General features: G+C 44.7%; 1 protein-coding gene and 1 non-coding gene across 2 annotated transcripts in view; one reads left to right on the forward strand and one right to left on the reverse strand.

Annotated features, from left to right (window-relative positions):
• The window catches only part of ROR1 (receptor tyrosine kinase like orphan receptor 1), a 432,169-nt gene that overhangs the window by 204,835 nt on the left and 215,207 nt on the right, over positions 1–12,127 (forward strand). The gene's annotated exons all lie outside the window — the stretch shown is intronic.
• Positions 11,724–11,846, reverse strand: LOC111726465. Its single transcript, XR_002774230.1, has one exon. It is a non-coding gene; the product is annotated as a small nucleolar RNA SNORA11 (small nucleolar RNA).

Below are 12,127 nucleotides of genomic sequence, written 5' to 3' on the forward strand. Positions count from 1 at the left end.
AATCACAAGGATTGTTGTCACAAGGGTAGTTAGTGACTTTCTACACAATATTAATAATTCTAACAGTTAAAGATCACTTTAACATAATCACAAGGGTTGTGTTAGTGACTTTCTACACAATATTAATAATTCTAACAGTTAAGTTTAGGTACACTTAAAATACTATGCAATGGGCAGGGAGGCAAGTGGAACCAGTTTTTTAAAAGCAATAAAATGTATCAAAACAACAGAATGGAATCAGGCTTGCTTTGCTTTCCCACGGATTCTCAGGAACAAGAATTATAACAAAATGGAGTTAGGCTTGCTTCTCTTTCATCTTAATGACATATTGGATAGAACCAGAGAGATGTAATCTAATGTTCTTCTTAGGAAAGTATCACAAGAATGGAAGAAACGGTATCCCATGTACACAGCCCTATATGAAACTAATTTATAGCTTTCAGATGAAAGCTATAACCTAATTATAGCCTAAGAATATGAGGAGGGAGTAAAGGGAGGGGAGGGGAGAGGGGTGGATGGGTGGAGGGAGGATGATTGGAGGGATCACCTCTATGGTTTATCTTACAAGGGTACAAGTGAATCTTTCTAAAAGTAGAATATAGATGTCTTGACATGACAACTAAGAAAATGACATGAAGGCTATGTTAACCAGTTTGATGAAAATATCTTGAATTGTATATCAAAATATAATACTATACCCCATGATTGCATTAATGTACACAGCTATCATTTAATAAAAAAAAAAAATACATGCCGCATCTCTCTAGCAGGGGTGTCCAACCTTTTTTTCCTCTGAATACTAGTTCTCTTGGGATACACATTAAGTACACAAACAGTATATTAGCAAAAAAAGGGGTCTATGCATACTTTTTGTGATATCTGACACCACAGAGAAGCAAAAAGTCCTCACAAAATCAGCACACAGACTGCGGGCTGGACACCCCTGAGTCTAGCTGACGGCCAGCACCCTGCCAACTAGGTATGCACTGTTGTTAAACTACGGTACTGTGAAATTATCATCAACTTTCCACCATTTGAGAGAAATTTCTAGCATGAAGAAGACAATCTATATCCTTGGTTTCTTGGTGTCTTTTTTCTTCTTCTTTTTGTCAATCATGTGGCTTTAATGCTCATTAGTACCTCCACAGGGATGTAGAAAAGTGAAATTACAGGCTGAGTATCCCTTACCCAAAATGCCTGGGGCCAGAAGGGTTTCAGATTTTTTTTTTTCAGATTTTGGAATATTTACCTATACATAATGAGATATCTTAGGGATGGGACCCAAGTCTAAACACAAAATTCATTTATGACCAGACATGGTAGCTCACACCTTTAATCTTAGTACTCTGGGAGTCAGAGGCAGGTGGATTGCCTGAGCTCACAGGTTTGAGGCCAGCCTGAGCAAGAGCAACCCCATCTCTAAAAATAGCTGGGCATTGTGGCAGGTGCCTGTAATCCCAGCTACTTGGGAGGCTGAGGCAAGAGAATCTCTTGAGCCTGAGTCTGAAGTTGCTGTGAGCTATGACACCATAGCACTCAACCAAGGGTGAAGAAGTGAGACTCTGTCTCAAAAAACAACAAAATAAAAAAAAAACCCAATTCATTTATGTTTCATATATACCATGGTTTGAAGAAAATTTTATATAATGTTTTTATTAAGTTTATTTATGAAACAAAGTTTTTTTTTTTTTAAATTGAGACAGAGTCTTAATTTGTCACCCTCAGTAGAGTGCTGTGGCATCACAGCTCATAGCAACCTCAGACTCTTAAGCTCAAGCGATTATCTTGCCTCATACTCCTGAGTAGCTGGATGTACAGGCTCCCACCACAATGTCTGGCTATTTTGTTGTTGTTGTTGTTTAGCAGGCCCAGGCTGGGTTTGAAACCACCAGCCCCGATGCTTGTGGCCGGTGCCCTACCCACTGAGCTACGGGCACTGCCCTGAAACAAAGTTTCGACTGTGTTTTGACTGTGACCTGTCACATGAGGCCAGCTGTGGAATTTTCCACTTTAGTGCTCAAAAATTTTTCGATTTTGGAGCATTTGGGGCTTTGGATTTTCAGATTAGGAATGCTCAACCTGTACTAAATTGGCTGAAATTTCTATTCAGCAACTCTGGAAAATTGCCTGTCTTCACTGAATTTCTCCATCAGTAAAATAGAGATGGTAATAACATTGACTTGGTAGGGAATCCAAGGAGTCATACAGCTTAGAGTAGCACCAGGCACGAGGCAGGTGCCGTGGCACTCTTGCTGTGGCATTCTTGCCATGGCATTCTCACAGTGGCACTCTTGCTGTGGCAATCTCACATTGGCACTCTTGCTGTGGCACTCTTGCCATGGCAGTCTCACAGTGGCACTGTCTCCATGGCACTCTTGCTGTGGTACTCTCACCATGGCAGTCTCACTGTGGCACCTCACTGTTATCTGGCAGTGAGTTGTCTGGCACACTCACTGTGCCGTGGCACTCTCTGTGGCACTCTCTCTGTGATACTCTTGCTGTGGCACTCTCGCCGTGGCAGTCTCACTGGGGCACTTCACTGTTGTCTGGCAGTGAGTTGTCTGGCGCACTCACTGTGCCCTGGCAGTCTCGCCGTGGCAGTCTCGCCATGGCATCTCACTGTAGTCTTCTCTGGTGCTCCATCATTGTGGTGTCTCTGCCTTGCTTGCCCCTGCCTCTAACACACAGTCACTCAGGCTGCATGCTGGTGCACATCCATGTCAAAATGTTTCACTTCCTTTATAGAAGGAAAATATTTGTATCTTCTGTTCCATAGCTTGGATAGTTATGAGAGTACTTACATTCAAGTTTCTGAAAATTCCAGTTTCGTTGGTGATGACTGTCTGCACAGATTTTTACATGTTTGGTATTGGGAATGACCGTCATCAGTATCATCCTCATTTTATAGATGAGGATGCTGAGGGCTGGAGAGGTTATTTGTCCATATGGTGAATGCATACTAGAGGTTATCCAGTTAGTAGCCTAAATAAGGTTAGAACCCAGGAATTTTGATTTAATCCCAAGTGATATCCCCACCTTAAGGGAGGGGAAGAGAATAGTAAACAGTGAGTTCATGCTTTCTATGAAAAAATTGGCCACTTCGATGTTTATTAAATGAGTTTTTTTGGGAAATTATTTGCAACCTTTGTCTTCTTGGCCAACAATTTTCTATAATAGCAAAATTGTGTTAATGTAGATTGCAGCTGTGTGTGGATGACTTTGGTTCTGACAATAATTATACTGTTATTGGGCACCTACTGTGCGTCAGATCATTTATATACTTGGCTGCTGAAAATTGAGTATGGACAGGAATTACTTCTGTTTTGGAGATTATTCTGCAGTTCCCAGGCACATGTAAACACTCTATACATAAACATAAAGTGTTATAATTTTTCTATAGCATCATGCTTTATAACAATACATGTTGGTATGTTATTCTGTGACCCAGAGATTTCACTTCTAGTTATATAAGCCATGGGACTTCTCATGTGGTTCCATGAGGGCATGTGTACAAGTATGCTCAGCACAGTGTTGGTGGTGGCATCTGGGTATTATTGGAGATGGTCTGAATGTCCATCTGTGTTAAACAGAACCAATAGGACATGTATATATGGAGAAAGAGATTTATTACAAAGAGTTGGCTTCTGCAGTTGTCAAGGCCAGCAAGACTAGCATCTGCAGGGTGGGTTGGCAGGTGGGAGACCAGGGCAGTGCTGATGCTTCAGCTCAGGTCCAAAGGCTGCCAGGCCGATGGTCCAGGAAGGAGTGAATACTGTGGCTGCTGGCAGACGTCCCTCAGGCTATCTGGGAGGTCAGCCTTTTGCTCTGTTCAAGCCTTTAACTAGTTGGATGAGCCAACCCCACTTTTAGAGGGAAATCTGCTTTATTTAGAATTCATCCATTTAAGTATTAATCTTATCCAGAAACTCACAGAAGCATCCAGAATAATTTTTGACGCATATCTGAGCTTTATAGCCCAGGCATGTTAACACACAGAAATTAACCATCTTACCCTGAGAGATTATACAGGTAAAATTTAGTGGATGTAAACTCTGGGGTACTGTATCAAATAAATGTCCAATCAGGAAAGGGACAGTGTTCTCAAGAGAATAGTTCAACAGAAGAGAATGTAATGAAGGCACTGTTTGTGATGGTGGACAACGTTAAGGAATTGATGGGGACAGAAAAGCACTCATGGGCTAGCAGTTAGGCCTGAAGGGCAAAGAGGGCGGATGCTGTAATTGGAGGCCAGTGAGACTGGAGCCATGTAAAGGGCGTCCCAGCAGAAGCTATGGCTGTGACAGAAGGGACCTAGGGTCACATTTTCAGTAAGGCACAAGGGGAGGACAGTGGAGGAGAGGCAATGTGGCTCCTGCAAATCCAGCCCCTCTCTCTTCCACACTCAGTCTTCTGCGGGTGCCTCTCACTGGCCAGAGAGGCGTAGGTGGGCATAGGTTATGTATGTGTCTACAGAGATCAGCCTCGAGGGCACAAGGCTGGGTGAAGAACAAAAGCCCAGCATAGGGAGTAGGCAGCAGTCAGAAGCAGTGAAGTAGCTGTGCTCGTAACCATGAGGATGAATCTGAAAAACAGTACTGGCTAAGAAGAGGTAAGAAATTTAGAGACCCAAAGCAGTGTTCTAATTGTAAAAATAAGACACACACGAACAATAGTGCACATTTGGAAGAGTGTTGGGGAACAAAAGCATGTACATCAGACGGTGTGGAATTAATTCTGGGGGTGAGGGGGCACATTCAAGGGAGTAAGAGAGAAGAAGAGGTCTTTCCTGGACCCGTGATGATGGTGTGCCATGAACAGGGTCAGGGTTACCACTCACCCCCCCACTGCACCAAAGATCCAACTTAAAATAAAAGGAAATACTGTCGTTACTAAATTCTCTGCTATCCAGATGAGGCAGCTAAGGCCTGGATGGTTTGAAGAACCAGCCCAGGGGTATGGAGGTAGTGGGAGGTCCCTTAAGGGAAAGAGAGGGCAGAGATACTCCTGACATAAACGCTTCCCTTTGCCTTGGGGATGCTGCCACAACCCCACCCCATGTACGTCTGACTCATGTAACAGTGATTTGAGACTTGTGTGAACTAGAGTTGCTGCTGCTCATTTTACTGCTCTTGCCTGGGACCAGGGAGAACTTCTCCACCTGCTAACGTACTGCTTTCTGAACTGGGGGACTCAACTTCAGAAAAGCGCTCCCATTGGCCCTGTACCTGTCACGAGCCAAAGCTTCTGTGAGTGGCATCATGGGTGGCGTCTGCGCAGACACAGACCTCAGCTGTTACCTCCAAGAGGCTTTCAGTCTCTTTCTCTTTTACGTCTGTCAGTAGGAGTCCCAAATGGTTTATGTTGAGCTTAGAAAATGGGTCTGGGTTTAGCTGGTGGCCTTAGCCACCAAGCTCTGTAAGGGAGAGATGGCCTCAGCCACGCTGGTGTTCTGTGTGAGAGGACCAAGGAGCACTTGCCCTCAACGGGCACATGTCTCTGGGGCTGTAGTACCGTCTGCCTGAGAACCCAGTCCTCTTCTTACCTAGCTCCCTGGGCAAGGTTTTCAGGAGAAAGCCAAGGTGGGAACAGCCCCACCAATCTGTAGTGACCTGGTTAGCAGATTGTGCAGGGAGCACATGGAAGGATTTTCATTCTGGGAATTATTAGAAGAAAAAAATACACATTTGCCTGGGTCACTCACACTGCCAGACTGGAGAGACCTGAAGTCAGTTTGGTGTCATTCTTAACAATAGCGTAACGGTATTAATAAAACCTACAGCAGTGTCGTTCAGTACAACAGGGGCAGTGATAGAAATGATGGCCTCTGCCCACAGCTCATCTGCCCGCTCTGTGGGCGCAGGCCTGCGGGCTGACATCCTCTCATCTACCCTCACACAGCCTTGTGTTTTGCTGCTGAGAAGCCCAAAGTCAAACAGGTTAAACAACTTAACCAAGAACAGCGCCAGAAGGTGACTCAGGTGTGACAGCCTCCCTAGCACCTGCCCCAGCCACACAGATCTTCTGTCCCAGCACCGGCACCCTAGTCTGTCCTGGGGGAGGGGTGGAAGCCCAGAAGACTGAGTAAAAACATCTCCCAAAGCCCAGAATCATGCTTGTCTTCCTCTTGGTGGGGCTGGTCTCTCCTTGCCTTGCCTGAGACAGATCCTGTGAAATGTCCATTCAGGTGAGAAAGGAGTCCACCCCAATATACCTGTATGATCAGGGTGTAGACCCTGCTGATCTGCACTGGTGCAGGCTTCCTCATGGTGTCTTGAGAGGTGGTATCCTGGGAGGCTTCACCTGGTTTGGGAGGCTTGGCCTGGTTTGTGGGAATGTAGAAGGCAGGGGAGGGATGGCTGGTGCAGGGGTTTAGGGCTGCTCCTCAAGAGAAAGGCCCTGGAATAACAGTGGAGGCTCCAGGGCCATCACCGTGAGTCCACATGTTCCCTGCTCTGGTGCTTACCAGGTCACACTCTCCCTTCTGTCCTCTGCAGCCAGTGCCCCAAAGCGCGTCGCGCCCACTGAGCCCGTCTGCCTCTCTGCTGTTTTCTCCGGCCCCTCCCTTGGGTTTCCTCTTTCTTAGGCTATTTTGTCCTAGTAGGAAATAATGCTGAAAATAAAAAATCAAATATATTTATTTGATTGATGAAATACATGAAAAATAAAATACTACTGCTCATAATAGGTGACGAGAATGTTTCTAGTTGCTTTACAGAGATGATTTCATTTGATCCTCTGCAGAACCTTGTATAAATTGTTGCCCCCAGATGGCTGATGGAGAAACTGAAGCTTGGAAAGGTTAAGAAACTAGTTCAGGGTCGCCTAGCCAGAACATCGAGGAGCAGGGAACAGAACCCTATTCTGTTTTCCTTCAAAGCTTGGGATACTTTGTACTTGACCACACTGCCTATAAAATGAGGATGGTAATAACAGTTGCTCTGCTGGCTTTGCAAGCCTGCGGTGAGGATCAAATGAGACAGTAATTGGAAAAGCACTTTGAAAATGGTAAAGCACTGTATAAATATATGGTATTATTCTAATGTATCACTGGCTACAAAAACACGCTTAAATATTGCCTTTAAGAGAAGACACACCAAACCATTATTCAATAAGATAACACCATATGTGATCCTTTCATCATTCCAAGAATGTTTATGAAGCCCACCAAACCAAAGCCATTAGGAAGGTTTTGTTTTCTGGGTAGGCTCAGCAAACTTGGAGCAAGCTCGAGAAGTCTCTGAATAGCCAGGAAGTGAGAATGAGGGGACTGCACTAGCGTCAGAGAATTGCATGTCCTTTCATAGACTCTGGGAGTTTAAAACGTATACTTTTAATACATTAGAATTGTCCTAGGAGTTGCTTTCTGGGAGCTGAATGGGAATCCCTTTGGTGCTATAATAGTAACAACAATAGAAAATAATAACAGTAATTACAACCAGTAGAGTGTGGAGAAGTGCATTGACTATCCAAGCATTATAACTGGGACAAATCTTTCTGGGCCTTAGTGTCCTTATTGCTAATATGGGAATAATAATAGCACCTAGCTTTTATTTTATTTTATTTTTTAATTATTATTATTATTATTTTTGTAGAGACAGAGTTTCACTTTGTCACCCTTGGTAGAGTGCCGTGGCATCACACGGCTCACAGCAACCTCCAATTCCTGGGCTAAGGAGATTCTCTTGTCTCAGCCTCCCAAGTAGCTGGGACTACAGGTGCCCACCACAGTCCCTGGCTATTTTTTTGTTGCAGTTTGGCCGGGGCTGGGTTTGAACCCACCACCCTTGGTATATGGGGTCAGCACCCTGCCCACTGAGCCACAGACGCCGCCCAGCACCTAGCTTTTAAGTCTGTTGTAATGACTAAATGAGCAATTAGAACTGTGCCTGCCATGTAGTAAGCCTGAAAAACTTTCCTCATGCTATTGTTATGCTTTATGAAGCACATAAAGTATTCACCTACAACACGGGGAATAGAATAATAAAGACACTAAATTCAACTGTCATAATTAAGGGTCTCCACAGGGCTAGATATTATAGTCCTACTTTATATGCATTAAACCTTTAATCATAGCAATCATCAGAGATTTTGCTCATCCCCACCCCCCCGCAACTTATGGATGTGGAAACTGAAGTTGAGAGGACTCTATTTGATAATCTGAATTGCTCTGTTAAATTTATTTGTTCCCTACTGCCTGCCCAGATTGTGAAGGTCTGGCAGCTAGCAGCGAGTGCCCTGTCCCTGGATCTGGTAACTAATGAGAGAGGAGAACTGTCCAGTCCTGAGGGAACGGAGGCTCCTCTGGAAGTGATAGTTAAGAGAGTCCAGACTGCCTTTCCACAGCTTTTGAGGGATCTGGTTAATCGGTGATTACCCATTTAGAGCTATTCTTGAAGCGACTTTGAATCAGATTTTAAGGTTTTAGAAATAATTAGTGGGGTCCGGGTGTGGTGGCTCATGCCTGTCTGGGAGGCCAAGGCAGGTGGATCACTTGAGCTCCGAGTTCAAGCCCAGCTTAAGCAAGAGTAAGACCCTGTCTCTACTATTAGCTGGGTGTGGTGGGAGTCCCAGCTACTTGGGAAGCTGAGGCAGGAGGATCACTTGCGCCCAAGAGTTTGAGGTTGTTGTGAGCTAGGCTAATGCCAGGGAACGCTAGCCTGGGCAACAAAGTGAGACTTTGTGTTTGTGTGTCTCTCTTTCTATATATATATTCAGTAGGGAAGGAGTGTGGGGCTCGTACCCTGTACCCTGAGGAATGGTCCGGTTTCCCACGAGGTTGCTTTAGGATGACTTCACAACAGTTCACAGCATTCCCTTCCTTTAGCTTCCCATTGTCCAGGAGGACAATGTTCTCATTCTTTAATCTCTTGCTTGAGTGGAGGAGTAAGTTTTGCCTTCAAATTCTAACAGACCCAACTTTGAATTCATGTTCTGTTGTCAACTAGCTGCATGATTTTGACTTGAGGTAAATTTCTCAGATCCCTGGTTTCCATGTCCTGGCCTTCCTGGCCAGGTTATCGTGAAGCTCAAATGAAATGTCAAGGGATGGGAAGTGCCCCGGCCCCAGCTGCTCACACAGAGTAGTTACTAAACAGTAGTTCTCTTCCTTTCTCTTAGCAAAGCACGTGCAGCCCTTTCTAAACAGGCCTTAGTCTGTTGATTAATATAACGCTGTCTCTTTTTCAGTGTGTCTGATAGTTCATAAAGACCAAGTCGAAACTCGCTGTTCCCAAATTCTGCCACAGAAATGAGATCATCTGTATGGAATGGCCTAAGCTCAACTCCTGGAACAAAAATGAGCTCTAAATGAGCTGGAATGAATGAGGGAGGCAGAGGGTGGAGATGGGAGCACTGGCCATATTTTCTCCAGAGGCATTTCTAGACTTCCCTGGGAACCTCAGATTCAAGAAAGCCTCGAAGGGGGGCCGTAGGGTGGAAGGTGCCTGACTAATGAGAAAACAAGCTCTGGGCCTACGTACTGCCCTCCCCCCAACTAAATGTTTTTCTCCCTACCCCACAGGCCGGACCACAGCCAGTCACATTTAAAGCCTGTGGTTTGTCCATCCTTGGAAGACTGCCACATGGGATAGGATTATGTTAAGTGCACAGTGATGGCTGCAGCTCAGACAGGGCACTGTCCCTGGCTAATCCCACATGGGATAGTAGCCCTGCAAATGATAGTAGCTGTGTGAGCCAGCTACTCCTTGGACTTCATGTTGACTTCCCTTGTATCACACATGAGCTCCTGAAAGAGCTCTGTGCAGAAGGCTGTGTAAGGGCTCACGCAGCCTCCAGAAACTGATTTGGGTTGCATGGCAGTGTAGTCTCCTGGAATTGTATTTAGGAGTTTGCCTTAATGTGTATTTTCATCCTTATGTTTCTTTTGGTGCTATTCCACGTGTTGGATAGCTAAAAATGGATAACACACGATATAAAGTCTCTTTGGTTTCTGTAGTCACACGTTATTTATCTGGCATTGTCAGCTCATTAACTGCTCCACCTGAGTGAATTTTCAACTAGTCAAAGCATTCTCCATTAAATGCCACATGGTTTGTCTTTAATGGAAATCTTCCTTAATGAATTACGCATACACCTCTGCCTTCCCAAGGAACGCTGCCCTTCCCTGGACTGGGACTGCGTGGCTGTTGCTGTGGGTGGTGCTGCCAGGCAGCTCTGAGTTCCCAGCGTCTGCAGAGCCAGACTTGGTGCTTCATGCTGCCAGACTGCCTGAGTCTCCACTGTTTCTCCTCAGAGTAATTTGTGGTTTATCTGCCTCCATCTTCTTTCTTGCTCTCAATTTGTTGTCTAGCCAACTCTGAACTGGATGGTCTGATAGTGAAGCTTGTGGAAATTGTTCAGAGCTTCTGAGCGAGCGTCTTTTGAGTTTCTGATGAGCAAGAACCTCAGTGCATCAGTGACTGGGCTCCCCTGTGTTAGATATTTATTTACCTAGTCTGGAAAATCTGTGTTTCAGGAACCAAATCCAAATTTGGTTGGAACTTCCAGTTACTACAGGTTGAACATCCCTAATCTAAAAAATCCAAAATTTAAAATGCTCTAAAATCCAAAACTTTATGAGTGCCAACATGATATCACTGGTGGAAAATTTCACATCTGACCTCTTGCGATTGTTTGCAGTCAAAACTTTGTTTCCTGCACAAAATTATTAAAAGTATTGCAGCTGGGTATGGTGGCTGATGGCTGTAATCCCGGTACTCTGGGAGGCTGAGGCAGGTAGATTGCCTGAGCTCACAGGTTCAAGACCAGCCTGAGCAAGAGCAAGAGCCTGTCTCTAAAAATAGCTCGGTGTTGTGGTGGGCACCTGTAGTCCCAGCTACTTGGGAGGCTGAGGCAAGATGATGGCTTGAGCCCAAGACTTTGAGGTTGCTGTGAGCTGTGATGCTACAGCGCTCTACAGTGGATCACAAAGTGAGACTCTGTGTCTAAATAAATAAAAAAATAAATAAAATGTGTATAAAATTACCTTTAGACTATGTGCATAAGGTGTGGATATGAAGCATAAATGAATTTCATCTTTAGACTTACCTCCTATCCCCAGCATATCTCATTAGGTATGTGCAAATATTCCAAAATTCAAAAAAGTACAAAATCTTAAGATTTTCAGGTAGAGGGTGCTCGACCTGTACTATCTGCTCCCTCTAAGGTGGATTTACAAGGCCTCTGAGGGGTGATGTCATCTCTCCTTCACTGCCAGGCACTGAGCTGAGGATTGGCCGTCCAGACATATATGGGTCCAGCCTTTAGGGTGCTAAAAGGCTGGAGGGGGAAAACTGTAAAAATACGTAGATAGACCTGAAAAAATGGCACAGAGGGGAATAGAACAAGGTTCTTTTCAGCTCCGAGCAGGAAGTGATGTCTGCTTGGAAGGATGAAAGACAGGAGGAGACAATTTGCTCTCTCTTTACCTCCTTTTAAAATTTCATTTATGCTTTTCTGTATTTCTTTCGTTCCTACATTAATAAACATTATCCATCAATTGTACTCCTTGAACCGAGATTACAGGAATGAGTGAAATAGATATGAACCCTGTTCTAAGTTGAATATCGAAGGATGAGTGGGGAGAAGAGGGAAGGGAAGGAAATGGGCACCTCAAGAAGGGCTCTTAGAAGGAAAGGGCAGGTGTGTCTGGCTGGTGAGCTGGAATGACAGGAGACAGGTTGTAAAGGACTTTGTATGCTCTGCTGAGGACTTTTTCCCCCTTCACATGTAGGGAACTTGTTTTTAGGGTGGATATAGTTTTGTGCCCCCCAGATGACCCCAGATTCCTGTTTGGGTGTGTTATTAACAGGAGCCATTCTTCAGACCCCCTGCTCTGAGCACACCCCTCCGCTGAGGACTTTAAACTTTACTTCAAGCACAAGAGCTGCTCAGTGAAGATGTCACCATAGGACGGGTGGATAGTGGCATGAGCCAAACCCACTGCATCTAATAAATTGAGCATGCTCTCGATTTCATCTTTAGGTCTTAAATTTTGGGTTTTCTGCCTCAATTACTCAGAATGTATCGACGGCTTTTCTGTCACTGTTATTGCCTTTGTACTTCTTTTCCCTTGAACACGATCACGCAGATCCTACTTTAAGAACCTTGCAAAGGTATTAGAGGCTGT

This window comes from Otolemur garnettii, unplaced genomic scaffold (assembly GCF_000181295.1).
Source record: "Otolemur garnettii isolate 467f Iridium unplaced genomic scaffold, OtoGar3 scaffold00066, whole genome shotgun sequence".
In the NCBI taxonomy this organism is placed as follows: domain Eukaryota; kingdom Metazoa; phylum Chordata; class Mammalia; order Primates; family Galagidae; genus Otolemur; species Otolemur garnettii.